This window comes from Anas acuta, chromosome 1 (genome assembly GCF_963932015.1).
Source record: "Anas acuta chromosome 1, bAnaAcu1.1, whole genome shotgun sequence".
NCBI lineage: Eukaryota > Metazoa > Chordata > Aves > Anseriformes > Anatidae > Anas > Anas acuta.
Window position 1 is genome coordinate 106,168,154 of NC_088979.1, and position 23,508 is coordinate 106,191,661.

The window sequence follows — 23,508 nt, forward strand, 5'->3', positions numbered from 1 at the left end:
ACCCCAGTTATTTTTATTTTACCACCATATTCTTGTCTGTAAAGATACCTACACATGTATTACACAAATACACACATATCAATAAGAATCATTTAAGTCAAAAGTACCTTCCAGAAAAATATTTTAAAATTAACTAATAAATGGATATTTGTCTTATTCCTCAAATTATGGGCATAAGAAGTGTTATTCTGTAATTAAATATCTCATGGCAAGAATGAAATGCAGTCATCTGAGCATACCAGTTGCTGCTTCACACCCTCAGCCCTGACTTCCAGCATGCACCATATATTCAAACTGCTTCCTCAAATACTAGTGGAAGCAGAAAAGAAAAAGGTACAGCCAGAAGTTACCTTTCAAAAGTTGGAATGCTGAAAGGTACCTTCAGGACAGAGATGAATTCCTCCAGAAGGACAGAGCATGTGTTTTTGTCCGCAAAACCACATTTCTGCAAGAGTGACAGAGGAGCCAGTTTCTTCACATTGGCACGTCCATATTGGTAGCAGCAATCACCTATTAATTATTTTCATGTAGCACTCTTTGCTGTATCCCAATTGTCACTCCATATTGGGAAAGATTTAAAGAAAGCAAGCCAATTCACCAACACATTTTGGGACATTCTCCCATCCAACTGGAAGGCAGGAATGAGCATGGCTCATGCAAACCTGACCCAAAGAACCTTTGTAGTTAGAAAGGTTTTGAGCATGTAACGAAGGCAGAACAACAACTCCTCCATAGCTCCAGAGAATGGACTTAATTCCCTACCTACGTGACAACTGAGCTGATACCACCTTTACTCTCACACAAACGATTGCCTGTAGCTTCCAAACATCACTTCATTTATTCAGTCAACTCATCGATTTGGGTCAGGTTCAGACATAAACATGTGTCCAATATCCACATTGATAATACGCTTAAAAGAAAGTAATGAATGCTGTACTTTCAGAGATAAAATGAACACAAACCCTCCCAAAATAACTGTATGTGCATGCACTCGAGCAAGAGCAATGCTCTGAGCAGCAATAATCCATCTTTCCTGTTGGCAAAATATTCCACCAGTCTATCAAATTTTTAGTTTTGTACTTCAGTGTCTTCTCATGCATAATGCACAAACACTTGGATTCCAGGTGGACATCCAAATTATTTCATGTTTTTAAGCCATAATTTTGGATTTCTTAAATAAGCTGCTCCTCATTATGGACATTTTTAAAACATTATTTGGAGAGTTACAATAAACTTCAGGGCATATTTTATAAATTCAGAACTTAAGTTGGTCTCACAGAGCATCCCTTTAAAACTTAGCATACACAAAGTAAATGTGAACACAAAAATAGGCAAATACATAAATAATTACCTGTTTTGTAAATACGTATTTTTTTTTACATACAGAAAGAACATTTGTTCATATTTTGCAGAGGAAGTTTCAGATATGACGTTAAAAATGTACTGGCATTCTGAATTTTAGCTTGGTCTTCAGTTAATTAGTCATGACCTGTGTTATTCCTGTCCATTAAAAGGAATCAGTATCATCTTGAAGATATAGATGAAGCAAGAACTAATGTAATCTGAGGTAATTACATGTTTTTTGAACATTAGTTTGCAAACATGTTTCTGCCCTTTGTGTCCATCACAAAGCTTTGTGACTTGTGGCTGTAGTTAGACTGCATACCCAGAACCTAGAAGGAACAATTGGAAATACACCAGAATAACTCTGCTGAAGTGCAGTACCACAGCACTTGTGACATGCACATTGAGCATCTAAGGAGGAGATCTGCCTATTGTCATCTTAAATCTAGACAAGAGACTGTTTGATACAGTAGACCATTGAACTACAGAAATCACAACTTCCAAATGCAAGTATTCTGCCTTAAAAAGAGAAGGCAGAGAAACAGGGAGGGATAAACATCCCTACCTCCTGCTAAGCAAAATAGACCTTTGAGAACAATCTGCAACATGTAGTTTGAGGTTCTGGTTTTCGTGTTCCAAATTCAACTTGAGAGGGACTTGAGTTGTCCAAAGACTACTACTTCTGCTGTCATCAGAAGTGTGAGTTCTGCTCTCTGAAGGAGTTCATTTTTGTGCTTATGGATCTTCAACCCCTTTGCACTCTGACAACACATTTACTGAACTGGAACCTATACCAGTTTCAACAGATGCTGCAGAGCAAGACTCAGCAAGAAGCAATGTTTGCCGCCATCAGGGAATTAAAGAGAAGACTACACTAGGCTGAGACTGCAGTTTTAACTACAAATATCAGAGACAAATCATGGTTTTGGGGGCTTGCAAGCACAAATTGAACATCAAGGGACAAGATTAAAAAAGCAACTTTTTTTTTGTTTCTGATTTTGTTTTAAATGGAGAAACAAGGAATTCCTGATGTGGCATTTCCTTCTTGGACCGAGTCATAAATCATGTGGATCTTTGACTGAAACAACACCTTTGCTACTCTTTGAAACAGCGATGTTTTCCTGAAGTGTTACCCCACAGTTTGTTTCACATATTAGTATAACACAAAGATTATGCCAGTCTTTACTACAGTCAGATTTACATTCCTAGTCTTTCACTTTAGTGTTCTCTCTTTCAGCACACACTCTTTCCATCTTACTTCCTTCAATTAAATGTATCCCTTACCAACACAAATCCACAGAAAAAGCACAAAAAGAGCTAACTAAAACACTGCCATAACTTGAAGCTCATATATTGCCTGCCTCTTTATCATTCCTCTCTTGCATAGCTTAAACACTCACGGGAACTAGATTAGATACTTTTTTTTTAAAACATTGCCCAAAAACAATTGGTTTCAACTGCTCCCTTGGCACTAATATAGTCTTCTACTTGCTGAAAGATCTGAAAAATAACATTCTCAGAAACAACCTCAATTGGCAATTGAGTAGAAGTTTCTTTCAAGGCTTCTTTAAAGTAACACTGAACCTTATCTTTAACTATATATATTTGGTACTTTTAATGTCAAAAAAAAAAAACAACACAAAAAACAAGTATTTATAAGCAAAAACAGAGTTAAACACAGTAACAGTAATTAATAACAATCAAAATAACAATTATCTACTGTAAACTCAGCTTCAGTAAGGAAAGGCAAAGCAAGTCATTGAACTACTTTGCAACACTTTGTACCTGTGCATCTAGAGATAGGATATTGACTTCATCCAGTTTTTGTCTTATGCTTGAAAAAAAACGAAAGATTCAAAGTCAATGCCACTGCTGCCTTGGTCTTTTCGCATAACAGCATCCAGAAGTTGTTTCCATTACCAATACCCTCACATTTAAATTCTCTTGAAGAGACCTACAGCTGTTAAAGGATCTAGATATGTCTCAGAAAAAGCACACCATAGATTTATGCCCTGAAATTACATTAGAAAGACAGTTTAATTACAGTGGTAAAGGTGTAGTGTTGAAGTCTTGTTTGTGGACCTCAGTTATGACTAGGCAGTCAGTTGATTACCAAATGTATCTGTGAACTTGAAAGATAAGTGATCAGTTTGATTGTGTTCTTGTCTTGTACTGTTAAGATCTACTACAGAATGGCATTATAGAGTTTTCATACTTATGTTACTCTACTACATCAACTGTACATATACAATAACATTGACAATTTGACCATTATTCTATGATGCACACATTTTGTCTACTTAAATACATACATACACTGCCGTAGTTGTGTCCGGAGTTTCAAGGACACGCTATTGTTCTTAGTTACCTTCTCCAGGCTAGATAATCTTGTGCAAAAAAGCTGTCAAGCATTTTCAGGTCAGAATAGCGTATACCTAGCCTTGCTATAAGAAACTGTAAGATATAAAGCATGGGAACATCCAGCACAACTTCTTTCTTTTGTGCTCTGAAAAATACCAATAATTTCAGTCAGCAAAATGCTGAGTGGCAACAGAAAAGGTGGGCTGGAAGAGAGGACTCATTGTGTTTATCCGATTATAATAACTAGTTAGAATTACACATTATGCATTTAAATTGATTAGTTACACACACTTACTATAGGCAACAGTGTTTTTTTCCCCTCTGTCTTCCCCCCCCCCCTTTTTTTTTGTCGCATAAAGGCATTTGCTGACAAGAGAAGCTTAAAAGAAAAGCTGAATTGGACAATAAAGAATTATTCTGCAGGGACAAGAGAAAAACATGGAAGGCAACAAAGGCAGCAGGAGAAGGGCTGATGTATATGATGGCGAGGGAGCCATGGCAGCTGGAAGGAAACGGGATGCGGGATCAAAACATAAGAAATGAGAACAGCAAGAGCAGAAACTTTTTCTGTGTTAGGAGAGCAATGGTGAAAGAAGGGGAGATCTGCACGTTTCTGCTGACCACTTCCAATCTGAAGTCTCCTTTTTTCTTAATGGTTCCAGTAGCCCAGAAGACTTAAAAGCCTTGCCTAGAGGAGCTCTAGCATTAAAAGAATATAAAAATAGTGCAATGATTCAGAGTAGGAGCCCTGCAAAACAAGCAACAATGAGGCAACAGTAGTTCTGCTAGCTGACCCAGTGCACCCAAAGAAAAATAATCTGTTATTATAGTTTAAACAAGTAAGAAGTCTATGCATTTCAGAATCTTTTCTCACCTTACATTCTCTTATTAAGGTAAAGTATTATTTCCCTAGTAAGGTAAATCATAATTAAACTGATGCCATAGTCTTTTCTCCCCCGATATTACTGTAATGTAATGAATTCCTTTAATATGTCTTTTGCTCTAAGTGCACTGATCAGGTATCGTCTTAACTGCCTTTAGTGTTTCAAAGGCTATCCTCAAAATAAGACCCCCGTTCACAGATGGTTTCAACATCTTCATCTATCAAGACCTTAAACAACCTTTTCTCTTTTCAGAGAAAAATAGCAACAACGAAGTATGCTGTTAAAACATCTGTGGCATTCCACTTAGTTATACTGTGGGTTCCATGCAAACCTGAAGTGCCTTATCCTCCCTCAAAAGTTCTCCTCGCCTTTGGCTGCTTTGGTCTCTGCTCAATTGGCATATGAGATGGACCATTACAAAGAGTTGTGCTCTGGGGCTCTTCAAAGCACAGTAATGTTTCTGTCTCTATGACTCTTGCCTCTCAAATCTTTTATATATAGGTTTTCTGTCCCTACAAATTAAGGAAAAATCTAACATTTGGATTTAATTTTCTCCCCTCAAATTGACATCTTTCGTTTTATGAAGTGATTTTATTTTATAGTTGCATATAGTGCTTTTCTAAAGCCAGTTGTATGTTTTGTAGGACATATACTGATCCCATTATCATAGAAGCTCAAACTAGTAGAAGACATGGAGGGTGTATGCATGTGAAATCTGTAAGCATCCATTCTTATCAGACCAATTTTGTCCTTCTTGCTCACTTTCCACAGAAGATTACCAGTTTTTTCAACACTTCAGAAGTTTGCAGTAGGAGCAGATGAACAATCAGCTGAATCTATCATCCTGTCACCAGAGAAGGCACTGTAATGTACCAAGGGCTACCTAAGGATTATACAAGCTAGCATACTTGAACACCAGTATTTCACTGCAGCTGCACAAAGGACAGAGCCTAGCTTGCCCTGCTGCTTGGTAGGCTGACGGTAGGGTGTGGATACTGGTAGATAAGCTAGCTTTTTAGTTATTCTTGGGCAGGTGACCGGTCCACATCAACCAATGAGTAACTCAAGTGTACAGATCAGGGACTATCTAATGCTCTTTGCCCTAAATAAATGGAAGAATTGGTCTGTGTGTTGTTGTGCATGTGTGACATCTTGCATCATGCACTCATGATCTTGATTCTAGTCTCAGAAATAAAGGGTCAGTTTTGTAAACAAAGTTGGTGCACAAGCTTTGCTTCTCAAACAGCCGGGTGGATATACGTGATGTTTCTAAAGGCCTGTTGGCAGCCTTACAAACATTTCTGGACCACAGTTGCAGTTTGTGTTCCAGAGATCCATGAGCAGCTCTTCTCCTCTTAACATTACACAGACTTCTGTTTTCAAATGAGAACTGACCCAAAGCAAAGCCACTTACTTCTGGGGCTGTAAGCTTCATGTGAGCTCATGCTCCTTAGATTAGGTCATGATAAGGGGCAAAACTGTAGAGTTGCAAGAGAAAGTCGGGACCACAGGAGACTGATACAATAAGTCAGGAAAACAACAAGAAGGAAAACCTGTTGTTAGGATTACTAGCAGCTTTCACTTCACAGCCTCTGAAGTATCATCATGTTACAAAACACAATCACGGGGTATTGTGTACTGATGCTCTGGAAATAAAATCTGTAAATACTATCCCTCAAAATTGATAATTACAGAAACATATATAGAACAAAGCAACAAATATCATGTAACAGTAATACATATTAATGACTACCATCAACAACAACTATTTATTCTCATATATCACTCTTACTACTGCTACATTTGCTTTATTGGTAATTATTGATAAAGCTGTCTGCTATTTATTCTGGCAAGGTCATTAGCTACTTATTCTTATATTTTATTGGATGTATTAGCCGGACTTTTTCCCTCCATTCCCAGTCCTTCTTTCTAGGAATTAGGACACACAGACCCATCCCATCAGACACCGAGCAGCCACCCCCAAGTTTGCATATTATTTTATACCTTCGATATATAACAATATATGAATTAACACGAAGAGGAGAAACAGAAGGGGAAAAAAAAAACTGTGTGTAATTACTGAAGACAAAAAAAACACTTATCTGTGAGAAGAACAGCAGGTTTTTGTTTGTTTTGTAAAGTTTCCACCACTCACGCTGTCGGGGAGACCCCACCTGCTGTTAGAGCAGCAGCACAGGTCCCTGGCCACCCACTGCTTCGCCCTGCCAGCTACCAAGCCAGAGTTGCTCATCAGTAAGAGCACTACTTACACCTGTGTTACTGCCTCAGGAACTCCTCAAACACCCTCCCATTGCCATTGTTGTCACCAGTTTGCTGGCAGATCAGTTACTCCTGTCTTTACCGAGGATAGTACGAACATTGCTGGTAGTGAGTGTTATTTACCTTGAGGCCCGTCATGCCAGGAAAGCAGTATGTCCCAGCCTAAACAACTGTTAGACAGCAAAAAAGCATAGTTAAGAAAACACTTTGCAAAGATTACCACTGGTGTACATTAGGCTGTAAAGTACCCATTGCAAAAATACATAAAGAAAGTCAATGACAATTTTTTATTTTATGGCTCTTAATCCATGTTCAAGTTCATTGCTACAGCCTTGCTGTGTCCTAATGGGGATTTGTATACATGAGCAGATTCTATGAAATCAAGAGCAATTAAGCTAATGGGACTGCTAGAACTAGTTGTAGAGTAGTAGTAGTATAAGAATTACATATAAACCATGCATTTCTGTGTTATTCCATAAGTTATTTGCTCCCAAATGAAAATTGTCAGTAGCCTGTGTTTATGTTTTGGAGCAGAAAATAATTTGTTTCATTTCTGATGCAAACGCTTCCCTAGAAAGAAAAAAACATTTACTTGTTTTAATTGACCCTGACTTGAAATCAGCATGGGATTTGTTTGTTGGCCAAAAACATTTCAACAATGCTTGTGATTACAGAGCTAGCTAACTGTTTTTAATTTTAAAAGAGTTCCCAATTCTGTACAGTTTTCTTGGAGAGAAGAAAACACAAAATCAACCATCAACAACAACAAAACTACACACTCCTGCCTTCAAAGTCCAAATTCTTTAAAACAAACAAAAAAACTTAGTTGGCCATTGCCTTCAATGAACCTGTTCAACTGGACCCCAAAACTGCATCTAATAGCAAATATTTTACTGCATAGTACACCCAGTAGTTTTCTGATATTAGAAGATATGCCATTTATGTGGAGAGTACTTGTGTACTGCAGGATGCAGGTGGAGTAGGAAAAAAAAACACACCTTGGCAAATCAAGTCCACCAAATAGACTCATCACTTCTAATTGGCTCTGCTGTGCATATAGCAAGTAGTGCAACTGCGTGTTACCACTCTCTAAGGGCTATTTATATACTGCGACACATTGAAATACTCTGCTGGAAGAGGAAGGAGTCTGTAACAGCAAAGCCTGGTTTCACAAGTCAGCTCTTGTCTGGCTTTGTTAGCATCAGGGAAATCTAAGAAGGACCGACACCTTTATGCGATGCAGAGAATTAGGATCAAAGCAATCCTTCCGCAATCTGACATTGTTTTGCACTCTGAAGTACATTGACCCTTTTAAATTTGTTTACTATTTTGACCTTTTTAAATTGAGACCTTACTTTTTTTCCCCCCCATTGACAGTAAAGCACAGACAAAATTGCAAACTAGGCATAAACTGATCAAAGATTCATTAAGAACAAGACAAATAGCATATCAAGTTAAATGTACAACACCATTAGATGGTTTAAAGGGTTGATTCAGTAAATTGAACCTCACACTACGCTACAGAACTGAGACTTAATAGAGAGTAAGAAGTCAGAGCAAGTCAGGTTTTGTGCAACTAATGCTTCTGTATTTCAGATATTCCATACTAATATCACAAATTAACATCCAATTCTCACAATGCCACATTGCAGATATGAGAACGGGGGTGAGATGGAGTGTGTGTGTGTGTAAAGAATGAGACATGTTTAAAAGCTTCACTATGGGTCAAGGTTTGAGAGGACTTTAACAGTGCTACTAATCACCACATCATCCCTATCAAACACGTGGTCGTAATGTTACAGCTTGGTGATGGCATAGCCACAGCATGGCCGGTGGCTATCAGAAAGAAAGGGGTGTTATCTGCCACAGAAGAGCACTTCTCCCATTCCAGGAAATGAGAAGGTGGGTGCCAGTGTTAGACCTCTGTAGTCTGTGTGCATAGATGGAAGCAGGGAGGAATGCCAGATTAGAGTTCCTTACAATTAATTTAAGGAAGGTTAAAAAAAATTGTAGGTCCCTAAGGATAATCCTGCCATCTCTGCTGCTTTGCATCAGCACACAGACAATATTATTCAGCAGCATAGTCATCATCTCAATATTTTTGTTCCCTGTCCCCTTTTCTGACAGGTAACTATCAAGACTGCAGCATGTCCAATAGGGAACATCCCCATCAGACAAGCCAATACAGAGCACACAATCCCCATGCCACCATTTACTGAAGTGCAATCAAAGATCTGCAAATTGCAATGAGGTAAGTTCATCTTGAGTACTGCTCCAGCCTCCCAAAGATTAAGTCAAATTTGAGCATTTATAGTGGACATATAAATTCATGGTCAATCATCTAGGCCAGTTCTACTTTGGCTGTGGGATTGGTCCAGATAACATCCAAAGGTCCTTCCAGTCTAAATTACTCTATGTATCGCCCATTTATGCCTTGCCTAACACCACAAAGGAGACAGAGCATCAGTCCTCCTCCCTTCTTTTATACCACAGCTGAAATAAACCAGCTACATTTGCATCCACTCCTAGTTTAAATACTAAGCTTACCTTTGAGAATGTTTTTATGAGTTTCCCAATTTACCTCCCCAAACTCAAAATACACGAAGAAATACTTGTTGCATCATTTTTATAGTAATTTTTTTTCTAACATGTCTTCAAATTACTTAAATCCTGAGAGTTTCCAATAGAAAAAGTGATGGAAACAGCACATTTTAATGAGATGGACAGCAATGACTTCAAAGGGCTTTGCATTCAAGCAGAGGGCTTCTGCATACCAAGAGGGGATGATTACTGTATGTCTTCAACTTCTGTAAACTCAAGCAAGTTTTCTGATTGCTTTTATTTCTATTAATGCAACTTGTCCTCATGACTTTGTGCAGGAATGATTACAATTCGGAGACAAACAGGCTTAGAATAGCAGGTCACACTGTTTTCCTCCCTGTTAATGCAGCCTTAAAAAAAAAAACTTGCATTTTGCTTATACTGTTCTGTTTGCCTGCAGTGAGATTACACACTCCAGCATTTTCTGTCCTAGGTTTCTTTGGCTACTGACACAGCAGCTGCCTGCATCCCCTCAGGATCATGACTTCCAGCACAGTACATGTCTAGCAGCAGCCTGTTGGTTTGGACATGGGATCCTCAGAGCCCCAGGAATGGCCGTGCCATAGCACACAGACAGTTTGAGTATCTGTACAACACAGCATGATGCTGAAACCGCCCGGGGCTGAGATACTTGTGGGTCTGGAATCAGGAAGACCTGTGCAGAGGTAGAGCTTATGGGGTTAGATGTAATGTCGTGCTAACGCAGTTACCATACCTCCTGGACTCAAGCAGGTATTGCCACACAAAGCTGCGCACTGACTGTGCAGGTATGTGCATGTAAAGGCACAGGCATGTATACGCATGCACCAAACCCTTACAACTAGCCCAAGGCTTCTTTTGCAGGTCTCTAGTACGCACTGAAGAAAAGCACTATGAACCTCTTTGGAAAATGTGATTTTTTTCAAGGTGTTACCTTTTGATATTTAAGGATGAATCAATCAAAGCAAAATATCAGACTGCATGATATATACCTAGCATAAATGAAAATATTATGAAAGGCACTGTTGTTTTAGGAAATGATTGACAGGAAAAAAAATTGTGACAGGCAGGTGACTCAAATTCCTTTGAATTAAGTAGTGTTAACTATGTCAATATCAGCATTCCTCTAACCAGAGAGTAGGGATTCATAGAGAGACAGACAGCCCCAGTGAAGACCACAGTCATCCTAGATCTGTGAAGTTACAAAACCAACACCAATGGAAGATAAAAGGCTTTTATGGTAACACCACTCAGAGCAAGGCTTTCAGTAAAATAACATTCCTCAGGCGATAACTGCAGACAGAGCAGAGGAAGTGGGAGAAACATGAAGTCCAACCAAAATGAATAAGACTCTTCTAATGCTAATACTTTTAAAAGGTTTGTGGAGGTATTTCTAGTGGAGGATAACCTCTTACACTTGCAAAATCTGCTTGAACCAACCACTCTTACCAGTCACACCTAGCATCATTTTACCCATTTCTCCAACTCTGGGGATGTACAAATAGTCAGTGTCATGAGAGAAAAACAGCAAGATAGATATGTTTAAGATGAGAACTGCAGAAAAGTGTTCCCCCCTCTCCCCAGTGTACATTCAAAACACATTACTACTGCACTTGTTCAGTATTGTTTTAAGTTTAACATTTTAGTGAAGGCGTAGCTAAAATAAACACTTGCTTTATTTTAGCAGGATATTTTTCAAAATCCAGTGGCAAACTTGCAACCTTTTGCTATCGGCTAAAGGTTATACTAGCCATTGGTCAAAATGAGAGGAGTAATATTATTTACATACTGATAATGCAGCTTCACCTTGTCCACAGAGGCACACAACACACATTATGGAAACACTGGACAGCCAACTGAGCCATAAGAACAGAAGAGCAAACACTAGTTGCACCACTTGAAATCTGGCATGGCAAAAAATCGATGCACGCTTATTTTTAGTTGGTCTAAAACTGGCTTCATTTTGTCACTTAATCAGAAGCTGCTTTATGTAATTTTGGTCAACATGAAACATTTGAAGTAGCATGCACACATGTACACTGCCTTACTTCAAAAAGGTTTCAAAAAAAATCAAAATAACAAAGAAGTTAGATCAAACATCAGTTTTTAAGGAGTGAAACATCAACGATGCATCCACTGAAGCAAATGAAGGAAAAAATGCATAAGAATGCTTAAGCACTAGAAAAAGCCCCCCCCCCCCCCCCCAAAAAAAAAAAGCCTTCCAGATTTTATTTCCTTTAACAGATGCAAGGAAAACATTAGATGTACAAACTGATCAGGCTGTGCCAAACATGATTCCTCTGTTACAACAGCATGGATCCAGCACACTTCAGTTGACACCTATTGTGTGACACCCTATTTACTCCTGCTGGGCTGAGAATTTGCAGCTTCTGCGGGAAGCTGCAGCCTGAGCTATCAGAAATGGCAGGCTGGGGGAGGTCCACAAAGTCCTGGAAGCAGCTTCGTGCAGCTGGCGTATTTCAGCTCAGCAATAACTGTTTAGAGTCAAGTACTCAGAATGTCTTGCACTACTCCCCAGTCCCAGTTCAGAATCTATTTAGAGGTGAATCTCAAGAAAAAGGGAGTTTGCTGTCTATAGCTGAAGGCAAAATCCAGCTCCCCCTGATGAGTATGCAAACTTGATGTGAATATCAAGTAGCAAGAACTGCTTATATTAATTTTGCACCAGCAAAACACTAGTAAGGGAAAAGACTGCAAACACTACCATTTCCCATCCCTGTGCCACATATGCACTGACACCTGCTATGTCCACCTCCTGTACTATGATTTTAATCATGTGTGGGACAAACAATTCATTGGGATAGAAATTCCAGAGTCCACATACCTGTGATTTTTGTAGGGAGAAACATTCATTCTTCACTGTGATGTCAGGGGGATACGTCATTACATCAGAAGCAAACCCTCATCATTTTCTTGGATTGTTTTCAAGTGTACCTGCAGGAAGGTAAAAAAATATCTTAACAGTGCTAAGAGTTTCTGTACACTAACTACTGTAAGAATAATAATGATCTTGGCTCATATTTTGTCAGCAAGGGCAAATTTCCTTTAAAGAAATAGCTAATTACGTCTGTTTCAGATCTCTAAACTCCCTCAAGGTTGCATTTTAATGAGATTCAAAAGACTCGCCAAAACCAAGTTGAAAGCACATTTGGCATTTTTAAATATGCATTCAGATAAACTTGATAAATCTGCTGATATGCTGTTATCTATCACTCTAAGATACCCCAACATGTTATTCTTTACACAAAACCTGTCGTCAAACATGCTGCACCTTTAGTAGAAAAAGGTAATGCATTCATCAGGGACTAGCAATATAATCATGTTAAATGAAAAGAAACAAGGAATAAAGAAGTCAAATATGCAAGAGAGGGAAGATGCAATGAATCCAAACTTGCATGGATTGAAACCTCACTTGCCATGCTATCAGAGCAGTGTCATGACAGAATTATCCCCTATATGAGTTTTTTTTTTTTTTTTTTAAAAGGGGGGAGGACCACTACCATACTTAGAAGTGCTGAGGTTACCATGACAGTACAAGTATGTGCTTCTATGCTGAAAGCTGTCTTTGTGCAAGAGCATCTTTACATTCAGCAGGATTGCATAGCCATTCATATCACACAGAGCGCTTTACTGGATTTTTGTTCTTATTAGCTCTGTGCAAATGACTGAACAGGGAGTGAGGGTGCTGAATCCTATCCCTCCTTGAGCATTGTTTACCAGGTCCCTCACTAACTCCCAATCAGTTCCACCTCTGCAATTCTGCTGAAGGCAATGAGTTTCCACAGGTATTGCCACACACCATAATTAGAAAGCAGTTTCAGTTCAATGAGGCTTTATTGGCTTGACAAGGCATACAGGGCTTATAAGTGTGTAAGAAAAGGCAGAACATTCCCAGCTCTGTCAAAAATCAAGTAATATCCATCAAGGAGAAAGCCATTTCTTGAGCATGAGCTTTGATATCCTTCGCTGTCTGTCAACACCTGCAATGCATTGGAACTGGAAGACCTCACTTGGTGTATTTGAGTGCATTTAACGTGCTTCATATTCCTGTTTTTTCTCTTCAAGGTCTCAGCTAGAAGAGCTCCAACACAACAGCTGGTTCTGTATTCCTTAAGCACATTTATTTCATATATTTTATTTTTATTTTTTTAAGCAACAGCATGCATTCTATTGTCACTTTTTTGTTGTTGCTTTGTAATAACCCATATGAGTAGTGGTAGCATAAAAATAGTTATGTCTCTTTGTATTTTGGTTCACAAAGCTGATCATTTCAGCAACCTGCCCGAAAGTTTGCTGTTGCAGTCCAGCACTCCCCTAATGTCAATGACAAGCCTAGGGCTCTCGGAAGGAAAAATCAACATCTCAGCTGGGCTGTCTATGGGATTTTTGCTTTTCAATAACAGTTATCTCCTTTTCCTATGAATGGAAGCCAAGGATAGTCGTAGGCAAGAGCTACCATGCTGTGTAAAATGCAGAACTTCATGTATGACTCAGGGCTTCAGGAAAACTGTTGTACCTGACTGTTAACATAGCTCTTCACTTTCAGAGTGTTTAAACCTGGTTTTCATGCCCAATTTTACATGGAGATTTTAGGATATGGATTTAAATGTTGCTGTCATAATTCCCCCTTCTGCCTGTTTTACTCACTGTATTAAGAGGTATCCTAAATAATTGTTATGCTTCATAGGCCTGCGACACATCCACATGCTTACTGAGAACTCTGAGCATTCAAACACTTTGATAATCACATATGTTTAGTATTGGTTCATTCATACTAATGAGACAAGTATGGTACCCCTCATCAGACATGTATTTAACTGAATCCTTGTCTTGACCATTTCAGCTCTCTCACATATTGTCATTCTTGGTTGATCTAGGTCCTTCTAGAAACATGAGTTTCCCCAACAGTTCTTCGATGAGATTTGGCAATTGCATGAGTACTAGTCAGATTGTCACTTAAATCCTTATTTTATTTTTTTGTTCTTTACTTCATGTCTTCCTCTATCAGCCTTCCATACAAATAAAGCTAAATTTAAGTTACTCTACCCCATGCTTCTTAGCTCACTGAATGAATCAGATGAAAATATTCTCTATATGATAATTAGCGTCACATAATATCACAGATTATCTCCAGCTGTACCCTTGTTATCTCAAGGAAGTCTTTGCCTCCTGGGCAGTCTTGCAGACAGTTGCCTGCTAAACCCTTTAAGCAACTCTTCCCCCTCCTTCCCTCAGGTGTATCTGACCTTGTAGTCAAACATGAGGACAATTACCTCCTCTCTGCCAGCTGCCCCATCACCTGCTTCAGGTGAGGTTCCTCTGTGAAGTTTATTCCTACAAGATGATTCCCTCAAAGATCTGTCTGCCCTCATACTTTCTTCTAAATTAGGATTCTCCCCCACCTGTGCCATCATTTTTACATCTTGATTTTTTAATTTGTTTTGCAAAAGCCTCCAGACTAGCTTTACGTAAAGCCCTTTTATAAGGTACATTTTATTATTATTTCATTTACTTAAGAAAATATTTAAATACACATTTATTTAAACCCTGGACACTTGCTTTTCAAAAAAGCAGACTCAAACGTCCATACCAAGGACACTAAGGATCTGCATCAAAATATAAGCAGAGAGGCTTTGACCAGGTTTCATGGAGTTATGTATTTCTTACAGTTGTACTTAGTTGCATTAAAACATTGCAATACTATAACTTGTGTCAACGGAGGAAGGGAATACTGACTTTCAGCATGGTAAACCTTATTTTTAGAACTAGGTAGAGCTTCTGGCTCAGTGCTCATGAACTCAAATTCAGGTTCCAATGGCTCTCTCCCTAAAACCTTGAAAAAATAATCATACTTTTTCCTTTGTAAGACAGTTATTACATTTTTATACTAGAAGAATTAGATTTTTTTTAAGGCATAAGCTATCACTTTCTAGAATTAGAGTATTTCCACAGCAAAGGTGATCTCTCTCACCTGTTCCTTCTTTTCCCCCAAATCCCAAAGCCCCACATGCCATCAAAATGCAGGATAAAAAGAGAATGCATGTGTGGGTAGAGATTTACAAGTCTGACAAAACAGAAGCCAAGAAGGCAATAGTTGAGCAGGTAAGTTACCCTTCCAGAAGAAGAAAAAAAAAAAAAGCCTTCTGACTAATTTAACAACAAAAAAGGATTTATTTTCCATAGGGAATGTATTGATGAACATCTTTAAAAGCCAAAGTTATACATTACAGTTGCCCCTCTGCACAGATCATCACCAGAAGAGAGAAAAAAAATATTATTAATAACATAATTCAAGAAAACAAACCCAAACAGGCTTACCTGCATGCACTAGCACAGCTCCTGACCCAGCCAGCTGCCAGCCCACTCTGAATACCCAGAGCTCCAGCAGCAGCCCCAGCCCAGCTGGGCTGATGGAAGCTGCCTCTACTACCTGTCCCACTCCAACAGCTGCTGTCAGTTATCTCATCACAGACATGTGAGGGATGGAAAATATCAACCCAGTTTTCTCCTTAGAGGAATAAAGGGCTTATAAAGTTTCCAGCAAGAAATAGTTTTCTTGCAATTATATTTCAGAAAATGTTAAAAGTTTCTTCCAAATTAAATGATGCTTAAGATTAAAAAAGAAGAAAAATCATACTTGTTCAAATGTGCAAAAGAACTAAACAAAGGACATATTTCTTTCATGAACATACAGGAAGTTTTTACTGTTCCTATACCTATTTGTCTTTCTTTTTTTTTTTTTTTTAAAGCAGGACCGAGAAACAACAATAGCAAAAAATGATGTAACATAATAAGCAGAGAAACTCTTCTCACAAGGAGCTAACAACTTCCTACCATCTCCCCACTAAAAATCTGAATATATTTTATAAACAAGATTTATGTCTCCAAAATACCATTTCCTCCTTATAAAAATCAATAGCTTCTCTAAAGTAAAATGTGCTTAGGTATAACAGATTACTATGAAAAGCAACATTGAGAAAACCATCACGTTAAAATGCTTCACAAGACTTTTCTGTGGAAGTTTACAGAGCAAATGTTATTGGCAACTTACAGACCCTTAGGTTTACATTTTGGAGTTCCACATTTCAGAGTAACTCATATCTAGGGTTTTAAATTTTGATCCCTCATTAAGTTTCCTGTATATTAAAAGATGACCTGTTATGCACTGATCCTGGAAATAATTATGCACATGCTAAAGTTAATGTGCTGTAAGTAATCATTGCAATGACCCTTGGTGCATATAAAATTAAGTAGGTGTGTATGTCCTAGCAAGTTGTAGGCCATAGTTTGTTTTATTGCACAATTTCTTCTTTATTCACTTTATTTAGATAAGGAACCAAGAACAGTAAGATAGGCCTTTGCAAAACTTAGAGAAATCAGAGACAAGAACAACTAATGGGAATCATTAGTTTTCACCTGCCACTTTTTATGATGCATGGACAAATACTAATTCTTAAAATTGCCTGCTTCTAAAAAAATGATCATCATGATTAAAACAATGCACTAAGAAGTGGCTGTGGCCATCGGAAGGGATGCCCACACAAAATCTCTCTGTGCTTCAGCTGGAGCTCACCAGACTCAGTCAGTCTCTGCGAATATAGGGATTCACTTGTGCGAATTATAGCCTGAGCAGGACCTTTGGAAGTGAAACACTTCTGCCTTGCCTTGTAACTTCACCAGAAAAAGGCTTCAGGTTTGGAGCAAAGTCCTGAAGGCTTGGCATAGATCCTGAGATAGATGACAGGGAAGAGACCAGATTGCAGCTCTCTGGTTTTGTGAGCACCTGGGAGCTCAGACCCTGCCAGAAGGGAGAACCATCACAGGGAAGTATACAATGCTCTGTAGCACAAACATTTTAAGTGGCAGAACTAATGTGTCAGGAATGCAAATTAAAATACATGTTCTCTACAACCGCTCTTAGGTAATATGAAATAGCATTGTCAAAAATAAATAAACAACAAAGAAAACAGATGAACAAACACAACTTCTCAGAAATTTGGGGAAAGAAGAAATAAGCCATATTGTTTCCCACTCACTTGGGGACATTGAGGTGAGTGGACAGAATGAGATGATGTGAAGGACAAAAAGGATGGGAAGAGAAGCAATGAAAGTGGGTTACAAGCTTTGCTTTCTAGTTTTGCTGAGCATCGAAGTGTGGCCCTTTTAGCTTTTACATTTGTATTTGCAGAGCGTATAGAAAAGATGAAAAAGAGTATGGAAGTTCAGGTGTGACTTACTATGTACACAGATTATACAAGGACTTGTTCTTGAAACAGCAAGGCAAAATGTACCACTTGTATGAGCAGTTGCGCTTAGCTTTGCAACAATATCACTGTGCTTAAGTGTCCACTCAAGACTTTCATAAACTTGTGCAAACAGACTAGACATTATAAAGACTAACAGATATCAGAATCGAGTGCCAATTCTTGAAATGAAAAGAATTTTACAAATTAGTGTTCATTAAAAGCAAGACTCTCAAAACCTCCTTGAGGACTCAAGTATGCCTTCCTTATGGTCTAACTAGGAGAGAATATACAAGTCTTCTCCATTTTCAGCTTACTTACACTTTAGAGGAAGTGAAAACTGCCTCTGTTTCAGCAAGAAAACAGTGGATTTCTATCTTTGCCTGTCCAAGTTATGTGCCTAAATACCTGCACTCCCCCTGCCGCAAGTGATAGTGGTGTTGCAGATACCCTTCCAGTGACTATCCTGCTATGAACCTCTCCCTAGAGAAGCTTACATCTGATCATTAAAAACACCAAGTGTCTAGGACGTCTGGTCTCTCCACCTTAAGGTCCTGACCCTCATGTCTTGATTTCTCCAATTTAAGACCTCTCATACGGAAAATAGTTAATAATACCTCTCAATCCTTTTCTTATGACATCCTTGGACAGCATCTCTTAAATGAGCCAGCATTCAAACATTCTTAAATTAATGGGTGAATTTCAGCTCATTCAACACAGCTTTTAAGCTTATGTGGAAGCTTCAGCTGGTAGCTAAATTCTCCCCAGGTCAATGGGTTGCAAACACACCTTTTTTGTTAGCAACTGCCAAGAGCCTGGCTAGACTGCATTAGTTTCAGCAGGATATGACCCCTGGCCTTGGAGTGAAGAGCAGGGCTCTGAGCAGCCACTGCCCTGTTATGCTGAACAGGGAATTGCATACAATCATATATATATATATATACACACACACAGATCTAAATATTTGGGATGCATATGCACATACATCCCAGAGACATTGCTTCTGACAAGACACAGGCTGTGATACTCTTCTTCTGGAGGCCCAGGTAACTTTAGATGATGGTATCACCAGACTGGGTGAACAAAAGACCACTGAACAAAAGGATTTCAAAGTCTAGCTGCATTCACCAGGCTTGTGCCAGAGACTTTCGCCTCACACCCAGAATGCCTGTGTTTCAATAAACACTGATAAAACACACACTGCCTCTACTTTTCCAGGCAGATCTGCTTGAGCAAGGACTTGATGCTGTCCTTCTGGTAGCTCCACCATCTAGACTCATTATGGACAGGGGTCCTCTTCCCTCAGCTCGTGCCTGCCAGCTGCCTGTGCCACCTGCCAAAGCCAGAAGGGCTCCCTGTGCCACCGACCACCTGCCACAGGACGCCCCGTGCCACCCTTCACCCATGCCTGGCAACTCTCCATGCCTCAGGCTGGTATGGGGAGAGCTGGCTCCCCAGGACCTCCTCTGCCAAAGCTGGCCCAGGCCCTGCTCTTGCTTCAGGCCATCCCCGAGGCCCCTGGGCCACCTGCACCAGCAGCCATGGCTGATCTCCTCACAGAGAGCTGCTGGGCACTGTGGTAAAATAGCTCTGGCCTCTTCCCAGCAGCTCAGCTGCCCAGACAGCCCGCCAGCCTCCTGCAGTGGCTGCCTTGCCATTCCTGCTCTCCTCTCCCTCCTGCACAAGGTGGGTAAGAGTGAAACGATCCACTGGTGTCTGTACACCACTTCCCCCCGATGTGCTCCTCAGCTCCTCCGCCAGGGTTAAAACAATGTTGGCTGATGCTCAGCTTTGCTGGGAACGAGGAAACCTCCTGCTCCCACCCCTGCTGGGTTCTCCTGCTGTCTTCCCCCAGAAGTGCCATCTACCCCAGGCATTTAACCCGTACCTCCACATGCATTATTTAAGGGCTGCTTTGGGTACTTCAGTGATGAAGGGAGAGATTTCAACTAAGCTGCCAAAGGGAGGGCTGTCACAGCTGCCACTCTGTGGCACCCTTCATAGTTTCAGCTCTTGTCATTTATGCTCAGATGCTGCAGAGAGGTCCGCACATCTTCTGAAACAGAGACAAAGCAGTATTAAAGAGTTTTAAATCTATCCTACATGACTGCTTATGGCACTAGCATTATTTATTCTGTCTGCACTTCTAGGTAATGTCAAGAGGAAACAGCCTGCATTTTCAAACACTCAGGGTGATCTCTTGTTACCTAGTCAGTACAGGAAAGCGCTACGGTAATAACAGAAATGATTACTCCTTTCCAAAGCAGAGACATTTCTAGTCTGAGCTGCCCTGGCGTCCAGGTTCACTGGACCTTCCCGTGTCCCACTCCACAGTAAGCCTATGATGTCCACAGGGAGACAAGCACTTCTCGCAGTTCCCAAGGTATGCACTGCCTGCGCAGACATCTGCAAACTTGTCCCTCGCCTCTCAATTCCAAGAGCCTGCACTGCAGCTAGGAAGGATTTGCCCCTCGGCTGTTAACATTGCTTCTCACAGTTTTAACTTGAAGTAAATGCTTAATGATATATGAAAGGGATGCAAGAGCAACTGCAGGTTAATTCAGAATTAATTTGTATAAAGGGAATCACAGATGTCAGGCTCAACTATGAGGTCAGGAGTGAAAAAGATAGTTTTGAAATAAAAAAGTTAAGACAGAATAGAGGTGCACAGACAAAGAAGGAAATCAGGTAAGAAAAAAAGCATCAGGCATCTTGAGCAGGGTCTTGAGCAGTCTTTTCTCTGTTTCTATGATTTCTCATGCTCTTGTGTTCTAAGCCAAGATCAATTGAGATTAATCAGTTGTATAGAAACCATTGTAAACTCATTGCAGGCTTTTAGAGTTTAAATTTGTTTATTGAGCACAATTTGGTTAGCATCAGGTGCTGAAGTTACAGACACCAACACTAGCATAGAAATTACTTTATTTAGCTCCCAGTAGTAAGTTTCTATAGCAACCTGGTCCTATAACAGGAAGCTGAGTTTCTGGCACATGAATGCTGCTACTGCTGCTAGAGATTGTTAATACAGTATTTTTGGAGCACTCAGCTGTTCCTTAATTCTTTCTAACATCCCTCCAGGCCCACTCCCCTACCCCCCTTGCTTCTTCCTGAGGTCTGTCTTCAGCATAAATCTGCCTGCTTAGTCATACTTGTAATTGCACCTTTTGCTCTTAACCTTCCTTCCTTGGCTGTAACATAAAGTACCTATTTCAGCAAAGGTTCAGTTTCCCTGGCACTCTTTGTAGGGCGCACCGTGCTGCATTCAGATACGCTTTCCAAACTGTGCAAAGTGGTGGAGCTGGAGGGAGACGACCTGGGTGCTGAAGCTGTCAGGACTGTCCAGAAAAATGATACGTGCCTCCTTTGGACAAACAACTCTCTGTGGCTTTAAACCTTCTGGACAATACAGAGTTGTGGCAGCTCAGCCCACGAGACGGACATCTCTGATGAACCTCAAGGAAGGGCTCATTCTATAGATGCTCCTTGTGTCTCACATTCAGAAGACAATCATGCTCCAACCTTACATAAGCTCAGATTTTTTGAGGTGGTGTCAAGGATGAAGCTGTGGCACTTTGTTGCAAAGATTAGAGACCCCATTGCAACTCCCGTATTTATTGGAAACTCTTGGCAGAATACCACCTTTAGACATTAAATTTTAAAGGCAATCTCCTCAAGACACTTCCAGTTTTATCCCTTCATTTACTGAGCTCTTTTAAAAGGCTGCAGGAGCACTCCATGAAGAGGCCTGTTATTATTATTGTAGCATGATCAAATTTTTCTTTTTACCTGTAAGATATATATATATATATAAATGCGTGTATTTCACAAGTGCGAATAAATAGTTTTTCTCTGCAACTAGCTTTTTTCTGGTGCACATTCAAATGTTTGTATGAGGTGTTGGACAGTCACACAAACCATTGCTGAGATAACAGAAAACACTAATAATATAAGTAGGTGTTCAGGTGGCATTTAGCAGCTATTTTGAGATTCTGCTTTGGGTGTTGTTCTTTTTTGTTGTAAAATTACTTTGCATTGTTGTTTTTAAAACAATGGTAGGTTGAAGCATTAGATGTTTATACACTCTAGTACTGTTTTCAACTTATCTGGCTCAATTCCTTCTACATCAAAGAGAAATGTGTTAATCTACCCAAAACCCTCTGGGGATGTCCCTTCTGCTGTCCTGGAGCCCTCTGTCCCATGAGGAAGAGTCCAGGCTATCTCAAAGCCTCAGAAAACAAATCCTGATATCAATGAGATGCAAATTTTTATTTGGTGACTGAGGCACAGCACAGACCATATGTTTTGAATAACAATAGCTTCAAGTATCCCCAGGTAGGCTGGCTACTGCAACCAGAATTAATTCTTGTGATTCTTCACACATGAAAGAAGAAGCTGCTGTAGGGTCTCACTTCTATGCACTTTCTAGCTGAGGCAGCAGCTCCAGGAGAATAATGAACACCACAAGATCACCTGGCTGTACACCATAAGAAAGCTTTAAGAGCACTGAGCCTTGCATGGGCATCTGTTGTTTTGTTGCAGAAAAACTTCCAGGAAGAAGTATGCTGAACCTAGAATTAACTACTAGCAGGTCCAGCCCCAGTCTATGTTGGCAAAGCCTAGATAACAGGGATATTGGCTGTTTGCTTCTGTTGTTACCTTTCCAATACCGTTCACTTTGGTTGTCTCTTATCACTTCTAATAGGTACTTTTGCTTTCCCATCTGACCTTAATAAAATGGGATCATCCTTGCTCAGGTTTCTAGGACTGCTATTTTTAGTGCTGACAGTTCAAGAATATCTATCTGTAGAAGTCCTTTCTTTCTTCCAGAGCCCTGCTTTTTGCCCATCCCAGGGGTGGATTCCCTGTCCCGCAGTATTCAGCAGGGTGATGTGGTGTGCTGTGGACTGGCTGGGGTGTCTGTCTGTCCAGAACACTCCTTACCTGACAGCCGCAGGCCATTTCATCTGTCTTGCTACAGATCTATGCCAATGTATAGCTCATTCTCTAAATTCCTAACAATGAACTGCTGAGTTTCCGTGAGGGCCTATTTCAGAATAGAGGTCAGAGCCCCAGAGCGGGCTGTGCCTCCACCCAGCGCTGAGGGCAACACAAGTCTTTGGGAGACCAGCGAGAAAGTTAAGATGCTGGAAACTGTTGCCTTAAAAGCATTCATCATCTCTCCAATGACTCAATTGGCATTGCAGGCAAACTCAGCAGTACCTTCTGCTGCTCCTGCTCCTCTTGCATGGAGAGCCCACACAACCTGAGCAGAGGACATGCTGCCACCAGCTTTTGCCAAAACACTTCTCCCTGCAGAACTAAAGGTTTTCATTTTCTTCTATTTTTCTTTCATAGGTATCTGGCTTCTTTCTTAACAAGCTTTGAAGAGCTTTTTTTTTTTTCCAAAATGGCAGCTGCAAAGGTCATCTCTTTCTCTGCTTCTTGCACAGAGACAGGAATCATGCTTTACAGTAGAGATGCAAGGCAACTTCACAGAGAACAAAAATTCAGCATTCAGATATTTTCTCCAGACTACAACCGCTGACCAAGACAAGGAGAGGGCCATGCAAAATTAGAGATTTGACTTTTGAGGATTTTTTTTTTTTTTTTAAACCATAAAGATAACAGGCATGTGAACTGTAGTGTAAGGTTCCTGAGCTGGGCATAGCTATTGGAATTGTATTCTCAAGGAACAGAGCAGGCCCTTCTTCTTAGAAAGAAGGAAACAAAGGAAAGAAACAGTAATTTCTTTTCCTTCATGAAGGAAAGAAACAGTAATTGCATCACTTCTGCAT

At 40.0% G+C, this 23,508-nt stretch overlaps 1 long non-coding RNA gene across 1 annotated transcript in view; it reads right to left on the bottom strand.

The window, feature by feature from the left end:
- Positions 1-15,946, bottom strand: part of LOC137860685 (uncharacterized) — a 45,337-nt gene extending 29,391 nt beyond the window's left edge. Inside the window, exons 1-2 of the long non-coding RNA XR_011099127.1 lie at positions 15,789-15,946; positions 12,295-12,404 (exon numbers count right to left, since the gene is read on the bottom strand). This is a non-coding gene — a long non-coding RNA (uncharacterized lncRNA). The remainder of the gene's footprint in view (positions 1-12,294; positions 12,405-15,788) is intronic.
- Positions 15,947-23,508: the final 7,562 nt, after the last annotated feature.